Below are 13,688 nucleotides of genomic sequence, written 5' to 3' on the forward strand. Positions count from 1 at the left end.
TGTGTTTTGCTATGAGGAATACCTGTTACAGGAAACCATTCCAATTCTCACTCCCTTGTTCTCAGGTCAAATGGATGTGTTTCATATTAATACGTTTGTTTTCTTTCCGGTTGTCAATATAACCACTGCAGAAGTTTCAGCATCAGAGACAGAGGAGCAGCAAAGATATAAATGTAAATAATGGGGTGGAATGAGGAATTTATTTTTAAACTCATGGAAGATTGGACTTGTTCGTGAGTCAGTGCTTAAGGTCCAAAATTGCAGAAAGGAAGAGGAGAAGGAAAAGTTTAATATGTAGGGTGACCCAATCTTGTTTCAATAGGATGTTACCTAAATTACCCTAGTTTTCATTTGGCTGATCCTGGGCAGTTACTGAACACACACATAGGAAATATTTCTTTTACTGTTCATTACAAACTAGATAGGAAGGCAGACTAAGAGTACCATTTCACCTCATCAGGCAACAAATAGTTCTTTCTTTCTTTATTTTTTTGTAATTGGATATTTTATTTATTTGCATTTCAAATGTTATCATCTTTCCTAGTTTCTCCTCTGCAAACCCCTAATCCCAAACCCCTTTGCCCTGCTTCTATGAGGGTGCTCCCCAACCCTCCTAGCCACTTCTGCCTCACCTCTCTAGCATTCCTCTACACTGGGGCATCAAGCCTTCACGGGACTGAGGGCCTGCCACCCCCCTACACACTGATACCAGATAAGGACCCTTCAGCTCCTTCGGTCCTTCCCCTAGCCCCTCCATTGGGGTCCCTGTACTCAGTCTGATGGTTGTCTGTGAGCTTCTGCATCTGTATTGGTCAGGATCTGGCAGAGCTTCTCAGAAGACAGCTGTATCAGGTTCTTGTCAGCAAGCACTTCTTGGCATCAGCAACAGTGTCTGGGTTTGGAGTCTACATGTGGGATGTCTCCAGGTGTCTCCAGGTGGGGCAGTCTCTGGATGGCCTTTCCTTTAGCCTCTGCTCCACTCTTTCTCCCTGTATTTCCTTTAGACAAGAGCAATTCAGGCAGGACCTCGTGGGGATGACATTAGCTGAAATACCCCACAAAGTGGAGGGAGAGCCCTTCAAGACCATAACCAAAGGTTAGGCATGGTCCTCCAGTTGAGGGATGAGGCCACCCATCCATCTCCAAAATTTTAACAAATAGTTCTTACGTGACCAGTGACAAGTTTTTGTTTTGTTTTGCTTGTTTTTGTTTTTTAAGTACTACTGAAGACTAGGCCTAGGACCTCACACATTAGCCATGTGCTCTGCCAATATGCTGAATCTCCAGTCCACAATGGATTTCTTTAAAATCACACAAAGTAATGCACAGAAAGATACACAGAGGCATAGACGCTTACACACAAACCATGATATAAGCAGTATATTTTTTTTAAATTGCATTCAAGAAGTACTGTGTATTTTATTCAGTGTTTCCGAATCTACTATAAGTTCATTTTAACATCACAAACATGTCCCAAATTAAATATAATATAATTATGTGTAATTTAAAGATACAGAGTTGCCAGCAGTCAGGGCTTCCCAAGATGTGGCATGTGAGTGTTGTCCAGCTCAGGATAGAATTGAGTAGAGCCTAACACAAATATAAGCTTACTTAAAACACTATGTTGCTTTTTGGTCTTGTTTAGTTGTTGAGTTAGAATTCTTTAAAGGACATTGTAGGCTAGAGAAGCTTGAAGCCTGGGCACCTATAAAACCCTAAAGAGCATGCCAATGTCACTATATGAGAACATGGATAAGACTCAAGTCTGTGTGTTCTAAGCAAATATTGATTGTAAAGCTTTGCACTTAACTGAGATGTACCTATTATATCAGTGCATGCCAAATTCTCAAAAGATTATTAGATTATTTTTTAGATTATTTTTAATAATATTTGGACTTCCAGTGTAAAAACTGAAGTGTGTCATTTTTGAGTTTCAGATCCTGCCAGGGATATGAGAAAGATTTTTGTTTTAAAATGCATATTCCCAAAACATATTAAGTGTTGATGTGTGGGCAGTGGTTGAGTATGGTTTGGTTGTGCTGATGGGGACCAATCTGATTCCATGTGAAATAAAAATAAACACAGAAAGTAAACATTCAAACGAGGGAAAGGACATTAAAACTGTTTTCTGAACCACTGCGGTAGGGGAGGCAATATAAAAGTAATTTAACATTTTAAATATGGTTGTGTCCCTTTAAACACAATATGAAATGACTTATGACTCCAGCAACCCTTCTTGATTACTGTCTGTTGCCATTCATCATCACCATGGTAACAGCACTGTTGCCAGCTGTGTGCTTAGTGGTGAGGAGGAGGCAGTGCTGTTGGCTGGGGACAAGAGGATAGTACATGTGGGACTCTGGAATTAGAGGAGTCTTTTTCTTTCTCTTTTTCTTTTTCTTTTTCTTTGCATGATGAAAGAATTGAGAAGACAACGCTCCCCTTGTGGCTCAGCAAGCCCCCAATGTGGGGTAGAATCCAGAGAGGAGCATCAGAACAGATGGTCTCAGTGCCCTTGCCTCTCTGTGGAAGCAAAATAAAATGAGATCAGACACACTCCCATCTGGAAGATTATCCACTGGGCAGCAGAAGTCATGGGGAAGGGGCAAACTGCATGTAAATTTCATTAACACAATTTCTCATGGCGACTCCTTGAGCACGTAGACTAATCTTCTGAGCTGCCTCCTTCTGGGTTCCAAGTCACAAAATGCTCTGAAAGTTATCTACAAACCCACCCACCCTTTTCCTGCCTGACCCTGTGTTCATTTTACCTCTATCTTCCTCTTAATTGATTTTGTTTCTTCCTCACTCTTTTGTGTGGTTCATTGCCCCTAGTCTCTTATGCCTGCCTCCTTCCTCTTACCACTCTTTCCTAATTAGTGATCTAACAAATTAGATAGGAAGGGAGGTAGATATAGTCTCTTTTGACTACCATTTACTATAGATTGAATTCCAGAATGGTTTGGGGACCTCACCAAATCTACCTAGAGAGTTCTTGATCGGGTCAGTATTAAACCCAGGTCTCAAAATCCCCAACCCAGTCCTTCTTATATTACCCAGTGCCACTTCATCCAATTTCTCTCTTCATTTCTTGGGCTAATTCTCTGGCACACTGAAGTACAGTCAAATCTCAAACCTCTAAGCCAATTATTATTTAGCACAGAGTAATCCTTGTTTTCACGGAGTGATTCTCTGCAGAACTTAGTTTGCTCCAGAGACAGTAGAGGATGCATCCTCATGAGATATGCTGAGGGAAGGGAGCAGAGAAAAGATGGCTTCGTCATCTTTCTACTTTATTTAGAGTAAGCATTAAGGTCCCAAGGCATTGAATGGCTTGAGATGAGTATATACAAAAGCACCAGGAGCATCAGAATATGATTAGTCTGCAGTGCTAAACTCTGCATGGGCTGTAGGCTGCTGGGGGAATAAGGGACATCATTTCCAAGTTTGCTACAGAAGTATTTCACACAAACATCATTAGTTAGCAAAGGATTCTTACACGTGAGTTTATATTTGACTTCTCAGACGTCTAGCACAGCATCCATATTCTGTGTATGGTATTAAGATAGCGGCATCCTGGTCACTCATCAGGATCCAAGTCTCCTGATGAGGAATCCATTCCTGGGTCTGCAGCAGGGATGTCCATGCGATGATGATTGAACCCCTTTATTCTCCTGCACTTCTGCATCTTTGTGACCTAGTTGTAGGACAGTTACATCTTTAAAAGCCTACAAATTCAGCTTAACAGAGTGATAATTGCAGAGAAAGAACTGCTACCCTTTATTGAACCCTAGTATATACCCAGGGATTTTAAAGACATTATCCTATTAATGCTTACAACCTGTCAAATAGATAGATATTGCTGTCATATATCAGGAATTCAAAGACAGGAAAAAATTTACTTAGAGTTGTTAAATTCTAATTAAACAGCACAGCCAGGATTCATACCTAGCTATGACAATGATTTTAAATGTTGTATGGTTTAGCTATTATCTTTGGCATCTTAAAAATAACACACATGCTTTGCTTTAAAGATTATTTTCTAGATACCTGTGTTTGCAGCATCTAAAGAACACATGGCTAAAGGACTAAGACATAGCCTCTGTCCTCTTGTAGCTCATAATCTATTTTATGATTACGGAAATATAGACAAGAGAGAAACAATCAGAGCATGCCACATGCAACTTCAGACAGATCAATATTCTAAACAAACATAGGCTGTTACAGTGAAACTACTTTAGATGGTTTCTATTAGCTTATGATATTTAAGCAGAATCTGAAATATAAAAATGGATTAGTAAATGTCAACTATTTTTTTTTGTTGTTTTGGACAGGCAATCAAATTTGTTTGTGTTCACCGAATATACTAGTCAATCTCAGACAGCCACACTCTGAAAATCCATGGACATCTGCAGCTGCCCTCGAGAAGAAACCAGAAAGACATCAAAGGCTATAGACTTTATTTCCAAGGGTTTGCCAAAGCCTTACAACAGACTACAGAGTTGAAGTTCTGAAAGAGAGAATGTTATCCCTAAACCTATGCAGCACACCACCCCGAACCAAGAATAATCCCGAGAGAACCTGACAGCTTCTGGAACAGGCGGAAGCACAGAGGGCTGAGGCAGCACCCTTTGTGGGACGGGGACAGCCAGCCACCGTCCGGACCGGAGGACAGGTGCCCGCCCAGCTGGGGAGGCGGCCTAAGCCACAGCAGCAGCGGTCGCCATCTTGGTCCGAGACCCGCCGAACTTAGGAAATTAGTCTGAACAGGTGAGAGGGTGCGCCAGAGAACCTGACAGCTTCTGGAACAGGCAGAAGCACAGAGGCGCTGAGGCAGCACCCTGTGTGGGCCGGGGACAGCCGGCCACCTTCCGGACCGGAGGACAGGTGCCCACCCGGCTGGGGAGGCGGCCTAAGCCACAGCAGCAGCGGTCGCCATCTTGGTCCCGGGACTCCAAGGAACTTAGGAATTTAGTCTGCTTAGGTGAGAGTCTGTACCACCTGGGAACTGCCAAAGCAACACAGTGTCTGAGAAAGGTCCTGTTTTGGGCCTTCTTCTTCGGCCAGGAGGAGGTCCAAATACAAGATATCTGCGCACCTTCCCTGTAAGAGAGCTTGCCAGCAGAGAGTTCTCTGAGCACTGAAACTCAGAGGAGAGAATCTGTCTCCCAGGTCTGCTGATAGACGGTAACAGAATCACCAGAAGAACAATCTCTAAACAGAGTCAACTATAACTACTAACTCCAGAGATTACCAGATGGCGAAAGGTAAACGGAGGAATCTTACTAACAGGAACCAAGACCACTCACCATCACCAGAACCCAGCACACCCACTTCGCCCAGTCCAGGGAACCCCAACACACCTGAGAACCTAGACCTAGATTTAAAAGCATATCTCATGATGATGGTAGAGGACATCAAGAAGGACTTTAATAAATCACTTAAAGAAATACAGGAGAACACTGCTAAAGAGTTACAAGTCCTTAAAGAAAAACAGGAAAACACAATCAAACAGGTAGAAGTCCTTACAGAAAAAGAGGAAAAAACATACAAACAGGTGATGGAAATGAACAAAACCATACTAGACCTAAAAAGGGAAGTAGACACAATAAAGAAAACTCAAAGCGAGGCAACACTAGAGATAGAAACCCTAGGAAAGAAATCTGGAACCATAGATTTGAGCATCAGCAACAGAATACAAGAGATGGAAGAGAGAATCTCAAGTGCAGAAGATTCCATAGAGAACATCGGCACAACAATCAAAGAAAATGGAAAATGCAAAAAGATCCTAACTCAAAATATCCAGGAAATCCAGGACACAATAAGAAGACCAAACGTACGGATAATAGGAGTGGATGAGAATGAAGATTTAAAACTCAAAGGTCCAGCAAACATCTTCAACAAAATTATTGAAGAAAACTTCCCAAATCTAAAGAATGAGATGCATATGAACATACAAGAAGCCTACAGAACTCCAAATAGACTGGACCAGAAAAGAAATTCCTCCCGACACATAATAATCAGAACATCAAATGCACTAAATAAAGATAGAATACTAAAAGCAGTAAGGGAAAAAGGTCAAGTAACATATAAAGGCAAGCCTATCTGAATTACACCAGATTTTTCACCAGAGACTATGAAAGCCAGAAGAGCCTGGACAGATGTTATACAGACACTAAGAGAACACAAACTGCAGCCCAGGCTACTATACCCAGCCAAACTCTCAATTATCATAGAGGGAGAAACCAAAGTATTCCACGACAAAACCAAATTCACGCATTATCTCTCCACGAATCCAGCCCTTCAAAGGATAATAACAGAAAAAAACCAATACAAGAACGGGAACAACGCCCTAGAAAAAACAAGAAGGTAATCCCTCAACAAACCTAAAAGAAGACAGCCACAAGAACAGAATGCCACCTTTAACAACTAAAATAACAGGAAGCAACAATTACTTTTCCTTAATATCTCTTAACATCAATGGTCTCAACTCGCCAATAAAAAGACATAGACTAACAAACTGGCTACACAAACAAGACCCAACATTTTGCTGCTTACAGGAAACTCATCTCAGAGAAAAAGATAGACACTACCTCAGAATGAAAGACTGGAAAACAATTTTCCAAGCAAATGGTATGAAGAAACAAGCAGGAGTAGCCATCCTAATATCTGATAAGATTGACTTCCAACCCAAAGTCATCAAAAAAGACAAGGAGGGACACTTCATTCTCATCAAAGGCAAAATCCTCCAAGAGGAACTCTCAATTCTGAATATCTATGCTCCAAATACAAGAGCAGCCACATTCACTAAAGAAACTTTAGTAAAGCTCAAAGCACACATTGCGCCTCACACAATAATAGTGGGAGACTTCAACACACCACTTTCACCAATGGACAGATCATGGAAACAGAAACTAAACAGGGACACACTGAAACTAACAGAAGTGATGAAACAAATGGATCTGACAGATATCTACAGAACATTTTATCCTAAAACAAAAGGATATACCTTCTTCTCAGCACCTCATGGTACCTTCTCCAAAATTGACCACATAATAGGTCACAAATCAGGCCTCAACAGATTCAAAAATATTGAAATTGTCCCATGTATCCTATCAGATCACCATGCACTAAGGCTGATCTTCAATAACAAAATAAATAACAGAAAGCCAACATTCACATGGAAACTGAACAACACTCTTCTCAATGATACCTTGGTCAAGGAAGGAATAAAGAAAGAAATTAAAGACTTTTTAGAGTTTAATGAAAATGAAGCCACAACGTACCCAAACCTTTGGGACACAATGAAAGCATTTCTAAGAGGGAAACTCATAGCTATGAATGCCTTCAAGAAAAAACGGGAGAGAGCACATACTAGCAGCTTGACAACACATCTAAAAGCTCTAGAAAAAAAGGAAGCAAATTCACCCAAGAGGAGTAGACGGCAGGAAATAATCAAACTCAGGGGTGAAATCAACCAAGTGGAAACAAGAAGAACTATTCAAAGAATTAACCAAACGAGGAGTTGGTTCTTTGAGAAAATCAACAAGATAGATAAACCCTTAGCTAGACTCACTAAAGGGCACAGGGACAAAATCCTAATTAACAAAATCAGAAATGAAAAGGGAGACATAACAACAGATCCTGAAGAAATCCAAAACACCATCAGATCCTTCTACAAAAGGCTATACTCAACAAAACTGGAAAACCTGGACGAAATGGACAAATTTCTGGACAGATACCAGGTACCAAAGTTGAATCAGGATCACGTTGACCTTCTAAACAGTCCCATATCCCCTAAAGAAATAGAAGCAGTTATTAATAGTCTCCCAGCCAAAAAAAGCCCAGGACCAGATGGGTTTAGTGCAGAGTTCTATCAGACCTTCAAAGAAGATCTAACTCCAGTTCTGCACAAACTTTTTCACAAGATAGAAGTAGAAGGTATTCTACCCAACTCATTTTATGAAGCCACTATTACTCTGATACCTAAACCACAGAAAGATCCAACAAAGATAGAGAACTACAGACCAATTTCTCTTATGAACATCGATGCAAAAATCCTTAATAAAATTCTCGTTAACCGAATCCAAGAACACATTAAAGCAATCATCCATCCTGACCAAGTAGGTTTTATTCCAGGGATGCAGGGATGGTTTAATATACGAAAATCCATCAATGTAATCCATTATATAAACAAACTCAAAGACAAAAACCACATGATCATCTCGTTAGATGCAGAAAAAGCATTTGACAAGATCCAACACCCATTCATGATAAAAGTTCTGGAAAGATCAGGAATTCAAGGCCAATACCTAAACATGATAAAAGCAATCTACAGCAAACCAGTAGCCAACATCAAAGTAAATGGAGAGAAGCTGGAAGCAATCCCACTAAAATCAGGGACTAGACAAGGCTGCCCACTTTCTCCCTACCTTTTCAACATAGTACTTGAAGTATTAGCCAGAGCAATTCAACAACAAAAGGAGATCAAGGGGATACAAATTGGAAAAGAGGAAGTCAAAATATCACTTTTTGCAGATGATATGATAGTATATATAAGTGACCCTAAAAATTCCAACAGAGAACTCCTAAACCTGATAAACAGCTTCGGTGAAGTAGCTGGATATAAAATTAACTCAAACAAGTCAATGGCCTTTCTCTACACAAAGAATAAACAGGCTGAGAAAGAAATTAGGGAAACAACACCCTTCTCAATAGCCACAAATAATATAAAATATCTCGGCGTGACTCTAACAAAGGAAGTGAAAGATCTGTATGATAAAAACTTCAAGTCCCTGAAGAAAGAAATTAAAGAAGATCTCAGAAGATGGAAAGATCTCCCATGTTCATGGATTGGCAGGACCAACATTGTAAAAATGGCTATCTTGCCAAAAGCAATCTACAGATTCAATGCAATCCCCATTAAAATTCCAATTCAATTCTTCAACGAATTAGAAGGAGCAATTTGCAAATTCATCTGGAATAACAAAAAACCGAGGATAGCAAAAACTCTTCTCAAGGATAAAAGAACCTCTGGTGGAATCACCATGCCTGACCTAAAGCTTTACTACAGAGCAATTGTGATAAAAACTGCATGGTACTGGTATAGAGACAGACAAGTGGACCAATGGAATAGAATTGAAGACCCAGAAATGAACCCACACACCTATGGTCACTTGATCTTCGACAAGGGAGCCAAAACCATCCAGTGGAAGAAAGACAGCATTTTCAACAATTGGTGCTGGCACAACTGGTTGTTATCATGTAGAAGAATGCGAATCGATCCATACTTATCTCCTTGTACTAAGGTCAAATCTAAGTGGATCAAGGAACTTCACATAAAACCAGAGACACTGAAACTTATAGAGGAGAAAGTGGGGAAAAGCCTTGAAGATATTGGCACAGGGGAAAAATTCCTGAACAGAACAGCAATGGCTTGTGCTGTAAGATCGAGAATTGACAAATGGGACCTAATGAAACTCCAAAGTTTCTGCAAGGCAAAAGACACTGTCTATAAGACAAAAAGACCACCAACAGACTGGGAAAGGATCTTTACCTATCCTAAATCAGATAGGGGACTAATATCCAACATATATAAAGAACTCAAGAAGGTGGACCTCAGAAAATCAAATAACCCCCTTAAAAAATGGGGCTCAGAACTGAACAAAGAATTCTCACCTGAGGAATACCGAATGGCAGAGAAGCACCTGAAAAAATGTTCAACATCCTTAATCATCAGGGAAATGCAAATCAAAACAACCCTGAGATTCCACCTCACACCAGTGAGAATGGCTAAGATCAAAAATTCAGGTGACAGCAGATGCTGGCGAGGATGTGGAGAAAGAGGAACACTCCTCCATTGTTGGTGGGATTGCAGGCTTGTACAACCACTCTGGAAATCAGTCTGGCGGTTCCTCAGAAAATTGGACATAGTACTACCGGAGGATCCAGCAATACCTCTCCTGGGCATATATCCAGAAGAAGCCCCAACTGGTAAGAAGGACACATGCTCCACTATGTTCATAGCAGCCTTATTTATAATAGCCAGAAACTGGAAAGAACCCAGATGCCCCTCAACAGAGGAATGGATACAGAAAATGTGGTACATCTACACAATGGAGTACTACTCAGCTATTAAAAAGAATGAATTTATGAAATTCCTAGCCAAATGGATGGACCTGGAGAGCATCATCCTGAGTGAGGTAACACAATCACAAAGGAACTCACACAATATGTACTCACTGATAAGTGGATACTAGCCCAAAACCTAGGATACCCACGATATAAGATACAATTTCCTAAACACATGAAACTCAAGAAAAATGAAGACTGAAGTGTGGACACTATGCCCCTCCTTAGAAGTGGGAACAAAACACCCATGGAAGGAGTTACAGAAACAAAGTATGGAGCTGAGATGAAAGGATGGACCATGTAGAGACTGCCATATCCAGGGATCCACCCCATAATCAGCTTCCAAATGCTGACACCATTGCATACACTAGCAAGATTTTACTGAAAGGACCCAGATGTAGCTGTCTCTTGTGAGACTATGCCGGGGCCTAGCAAACACAGAAGTGGATGCTCACAGTCAGCTAATGGATGGATCACAGGGCTCCCAATGGAGGAGCTAGAGAAAGTACCCAAGGAGCTAAAGGGATCTTCAACCCTATAGGTGGAACAACATTATGAACTAACCAGTACCCCTGAGCTCTTGACTCTAGCTGCATATGTATCAAAAGATGGCCTAGTCGGCCATCACTGGAAAGAGAGGCCCATTGGACACGCAGACTTTGTGTGCCCCGGTACAGGGGAACGCCAGGGCCAAAGGGGGGGAGTGGGTGGGTAGGGGAGTGGGGGTGGGTGGGTAAGGGGGACTTTTGGTATAGCATTGGAAATGTAAATGAGCTAAATACCTAATAAAAAAAAATAAAAAATAAATAAAAAAAAAAAAAAGAATAATCCCTAAGCTGTAAGTCCTACCATTCGGGTCCTCTCTCCCACAACTCTGTTTCACTGACCCTACAAATCATAATAAATACCTGTGTTACAACAAGGGGTCATATACTCACATCCCTCCTTCACCTAGGACGATACACATAGATACATAAATATTAATTAGACACTGACTGATTAGGTTCCTAGTGAGTCTAGCCAGGACCCAAGGTGCCTCAGGCTGGCTCCAAGCAAAAGCATCTTGGTGGTAGTGTTCTGAGTTAGCTCTTTGCTTTAGAAGTCTCAGTTTGGGATAAGTTCTCACACACTAGGTACCCGGGGTGCCTCTTTGTTTGTTTGTTTGTTTGTTTGTTTGTTTGTTTGTTTGGACTGTGACTCATCGCGTTTAGAAAGCTGCCGGAAGTTGCTGGAGAAAAGCTTTGAAATCCTGTTCATAGTCCAAGGACTCAGAGGTCAGATTCAAAGGCTCGAGGACCGGAGATGCTGTAATGGGGTGCAGAGATGGGCTCAGGTGATACAGCGCATCCTCCGGAGACAGGGGCTGCCAAACACCCTCTTTTCAACTATCAAAATCTGGCAGAAGACGATGGTGAGCAAGGGAAAGAGGACCCTCATGGCAATATTGGGTTCCTCAGCTAGGAGCTGGTGCTGGACTTCTTGAGAGTAGAGGACTCTTTGGCTGTGTTTTGGTGACCGCGAGAAGTATTCAGATGCGTGGCAGATGCTACCCCCTGCTCCCGAAGAGGGAGGGTCGAAGGTGAAAATCTCAGGACTGGAGCCCAGCAAGTTCGGGCCAATGGAGTTGGAGCCTGGGCCCTCAGGCCAGTCATGGTATGGAAATGGTTGCAAGAGTGGCACATAGTGTGCAAGTTGTGCAGAGGGTGTAGTGGAGGTCAACTATTTCTTGAAGATTGAGCTTCAAGAAGGAACAAAAGATTGATGAGTTTGAATAATGACAAGTTGCCTATAGATAAAGAGAGGAAAACTCCTAATACTCAAGGGAGAGAGTGGCAACTGGTGCGATCAGATGGCTCAATGCGACTCTTGTTCTCTTTACAGAGGAGGTTGAAAAGATTTAAATTAGCTGGAAAGATGACTTTGTAAGGTATGTGCTGCACAATTGTGACGATACATGATTGCTTCATCAGAACCTTCAAGAAGACAGACATGGTAAGGTAGCATGCCACCCCTGCCCCAGTATTACTATAGCGAGATAGTAGGAGGAGACATAGAATCCCTAGAAACTCAAGGGCTAGCCATACTTTCATACACACCAAGAAACAACAAAACACCCTGCCACACTGCCTTCAGGTTTTACTGCTGTTAACAGATACCATAACCAAGGCAACTCTTATAAGGACATTTATTTGGGGCTGGCTACAGGTTCACAGGTTCAGTCCATTATCATCAAGGCTGGAACATGCCAACATCCAGGCAGGCAAGGTACAGGAGGAGCTGAGAGTTCTATATCTTCATCTGAAGGATGCTAGGTGAATATTGACTTCCAGGCAGCTAAGATGAGGATATTAAAGCCCACACCCACAGTGACACACCTATTCCAACAAGGCCACACCTACTCCAAAAGGGCCACAACTTCTGCTAGTGCCACTCCCTGAGCCGAACATACACAAACCATCACACACACATACAAAGTGGAAAGTGAGGGACTAACATTTTCTCTGAATTCCATATGTATATACATCATGTTATGAATACATGTCCATTCTCTCACACACATATGCATATATGCATACACATCATATAGTCAGAGCATATTCAAAGCTTAACAAAAAAACTATAGAACTGCTAATATGAAGATATCTCTTTAATAGAATTGTAAATTAAAAAAAAACTTTTCCACTTCTTTCACTGACTAAGACATTGTAGGTAGTATATTTAATTCTTAGTGATATTAATATTAAATTTACTGTACTGTCGAGGTTTTGTTACTTACACAGTTTTGATACTTTGTGTCCTCCAAGTTTCTTGTTCTAGAGTCCACAAAGAAAGAGTGAACTAATATTTGGGATTGTTTTGGCCATGTTGTTCAGTTCTGCTTTGTTGTGTGAAAGCAATTGCAGACAACATATAAATGAATGTTTAGTCTTCAAATGTTTATTTGCATACACTGGATTTTGATTTCATGTAGTATTGAGAAATTTTACTTCTCTTTCGAGTTTTTTCTAACATGGGTGATTGGCTAAACAGAGACAGCCATTAATTAGCCTCAAACCATCATCTTTATCTTTTTTCAATAACACGGAGTTAGAATTATTGTATGAGGATCAGCCTTTCCTGGCACAATTAATCCTTGTTCTATTTCATGTCTCTTATCTGGTGAGCAATGGACATAGAGTTTTCTTCATATCAACCCAAATTCATTTTTTTTTGTCTTCTTTTCCCGGACTGACATTGAAATGACATAGCAGACATTGCTAGTGCTACTTGCTTTTCTTCTCATCCTTTATTTTCCTTATGGAAGTTTTCTGACTTCCAGACATAACCACTTAAATTTTTTCTCCTTGAAGTCTTCTTTTGGCTTGGTGCCTCCTACTTATCTCTTATAATACCACACTGGAAGTTCTATTGAATTAATAATCTCTCAGTATAGCTCTCAGATCATGGCTGGCATAAGTTGGTAGATAAAAACCCCAAGTTCATCACTTGACAGACAGTTTGGATATGTGTGCTCCACATTGTCTCCATGGTTTCACAAAGGGACTTAGTCCTGTCCC

The 13,688-nt window shown here is 41.0% G+C and overlaps 1 pseudogene; it reads right to left on the reverse strand.

Moving 5' to 3' along the window:
* Positions 1-11,338: 11,338 nt before the first annotated feature.
* Gm11220 lies at positions 11,339-11,813 on the reverse strand (annotated as a pseudogene).
* Positions 11,814-13,688: the final 1,875 nt, after the last annotated feature.

The sequence above is a fragment of the Mus musculus genome, chromosome 4 (assembly GCF_000001635.26).
Source record: "Mus musculus strain C57BL/6J chromosome 4, GRCm38.p6 C57BL/6J".
NCBI lineage: Eukaryota > Metazoa > Chordata > Mammalia > Rodentia > Muridae > Mus > Mus musculus.